The sequence below is a fragment of the Vulpes lagopus genome, chromosome 6, assembly GCF_018345385.1.
Source record: "Vulpes lagopus strain Blue_001 chromosome 6, ASM1834538v1, whole genome shotgun sequence".
Lineage (NCBI taxonomy): Eukaryota > Metazoa > Chordata > Mammalia > Carnivora > Canidae > Vulpes > Vulpes lagopus.
In genome coordinates, this window is record NC_054829.1 from 62,518,958 (window position 1) to 62,521,256 (window position 2,299).

The 2,299-nt window shown below is 41.5% G+C and overlaps 1 pseudogene; it reads left to right on the forward strand.

The window, feature by feature from the left end:
• The first annotated feature begins 229 nt into the window (after nt 1-229).
• Nucleotides 230-657, forward strand: LOC121492403 (annotated as a pseudogene).
• Nucleotides 658-2,299: the final 1,642 nt, after the last annotated feature.

Genomic DNA, 2,299 nt, shown 5'->3' on the forward strand with positions numbered 1-2,299 from the left:
GCTTTCTCCCAATTTATTTTGCACATCCCTTAGTAAGATGTTTCCTAAGATATCAGAAAAGCTTAAAAGATTATTTTTGGGGGTCTGAGGATGCTCAAATAATTTTCCTTATAAATTAATGGTAATTGCTTCTGACTTTATACCATTTCAGCCTATGAAAGTTTTCATAGGAAATGGAAGTGAGTGGCAGGGCCGGCTGACAGTAATAGGGCTGTTCACAGAGCGAGTGAAGATGAATGCCAGAGGACTTGGATCTCAGCTGAAGGACAGTATTCCAGTTACTGAACTTTCAGCAAGTGGACCTTTTGAACAGCATGATCTTCTTCGAAAAGGTCTCCCTGGTGTGAAAAATGAACTTTTGCCCAGTCATCCTCTTGAAGTATCAGAAAAAAATTTCCAGCTCAACCAAGATAAAATGAATTTTTCTACACTAAGAAGCATCCAGGGTCTGTTTGCTCCACTAAAATTACAAATGGAATTCAAGGCAGTGCAGCAGGTTCAGCGTCTTCCATTTCTTCCAAGCTCAAACCTTCATTGAATATTTTAAGGGCTAATGATGAGACTATTGGATTTGAAGATATTCTTAATGACCCATCACAAAGTGAACTAATGGGAGAACCACACTTGATGGCGGAATATAAACTCAGTTTACTGTAATCTGTTGTGCTGTTCATGAAAATAGAGGGGCTGCACATTGTTATAGTCATCTTTTTACTATAATTTGATGTATACAACATTAAAAGTACTGACACATGAAAAAAAAGAAGAAAGGTTTCATAGGAGCACTCTACTTTCAGATAGCAAGGGAAGCATTGCATTGTATCAGTTCCTTCACATCTTGGTCAACTACTCCCTGACTGGCGTGCTGTCTTACCCTTACTAATGCTCTGGGATACTAGAATCTTGCCCTCAGGATGCCTGGGTGGCTCAGCAGTTTAGCATCTGCCTTTGGCTCAGGGCGTGATCCCAGGATTGAGTCCCACATCAGGCTTCCCGCATGGAGCCTGCTTCTCCCTCTGCCTGTCTCTGCCTCTCTCTGTGTGTGTCTTTCATGAATGAATAAATAAAGTCTTAAATAAAATAAAAAAATCTTGCCCTCGAATCCCAGACCCCTGACTGCATCCTTTTTTATTTTTAAAGTTTTTATTTATTTATCCATGAGAGACACACAGAGACACAGGCAGAGGGAGAAGCAGGCTCCATGCAGGGAGCCCGATGTGGGACTCGATTTCAGGACTCCAGGATCACACCCCGGGCTGAAGACAGGCACCAAACCACTGAGCCACCCAGGGATCCCAAGTTGTATCCAGTTTTAGATGTCTATGGCCTATTGATCAGACCACCATCTACAATCATCCCTGCTATCTCCAAATGCACTCACTGCTGGCTCCACACTAAAACACCTGCCCTAACCAGCAAATCAGTCCAACACCTGAAGCCTAGACTTTCCTGCTCTAGATGGCCTACTTGTTTACTAGGTAACTAGTCATTCTAGTAAGCCTGGGACTGAGATGTTTTCTGAGACATGGGACTTTTATTTTTTTTTATTTATTTTTTACTTTTCTTTTTACATGAGACTTTTAATGCTAAAACCAGGGAAGTCACAGGGAAACCAGGATTAGTTGATCACCCTGTTTTCTACTACGGATTAGAATTCGTTCTTCACTTAAGTAGTAGGTTATAGAGATAAATTAAAGATCTATCACCATCTGAATATATGTCTTGCAAGTTAGATTCCTTGGGAAGCAGACTCAGACACAAATTAGTATGTAGGAGGTTTAAATGGGAACACTCTGTGATCAACACCTGTAGATAGTGATGAGCTGGTAAATACTTACTAACCTCCCTGGTGTGGAAATGAAGGGAAGCCCTGATTTGTAGAGTTTGATGATGTCTATGGTATAAATATTCCCACCACAACTGATTTTACACTGCCAACCTGACATCAATAGGCTTACAAGATCCCTGCAAATTTATCTATTTTCTCCTCTAATCCAGTACAAACCTGCTCCAAGATACCATTGCCAGTGGTAGAAGAGAGAACAGAGCAGAATTGAACAGAGGGAGGTGGTGGGCTCTGATATAATCACAACAAATACTTCAACTAACTGCATTGTGAGCTCTGAAACTGACATGAGCCCTCAGAGTTATCCCAAGTTGAGATCAAGAGGCTGGGTATTTATACCCACATACTAATCAGTAATTGGATGTAGACTACTCCCAGGAAAGGGGTTGCACCATTGAGCAAAGTGGTTCCCATTAGCCAAAGGTAATTCCTGGAGAGGACTGAGAGCTAGAG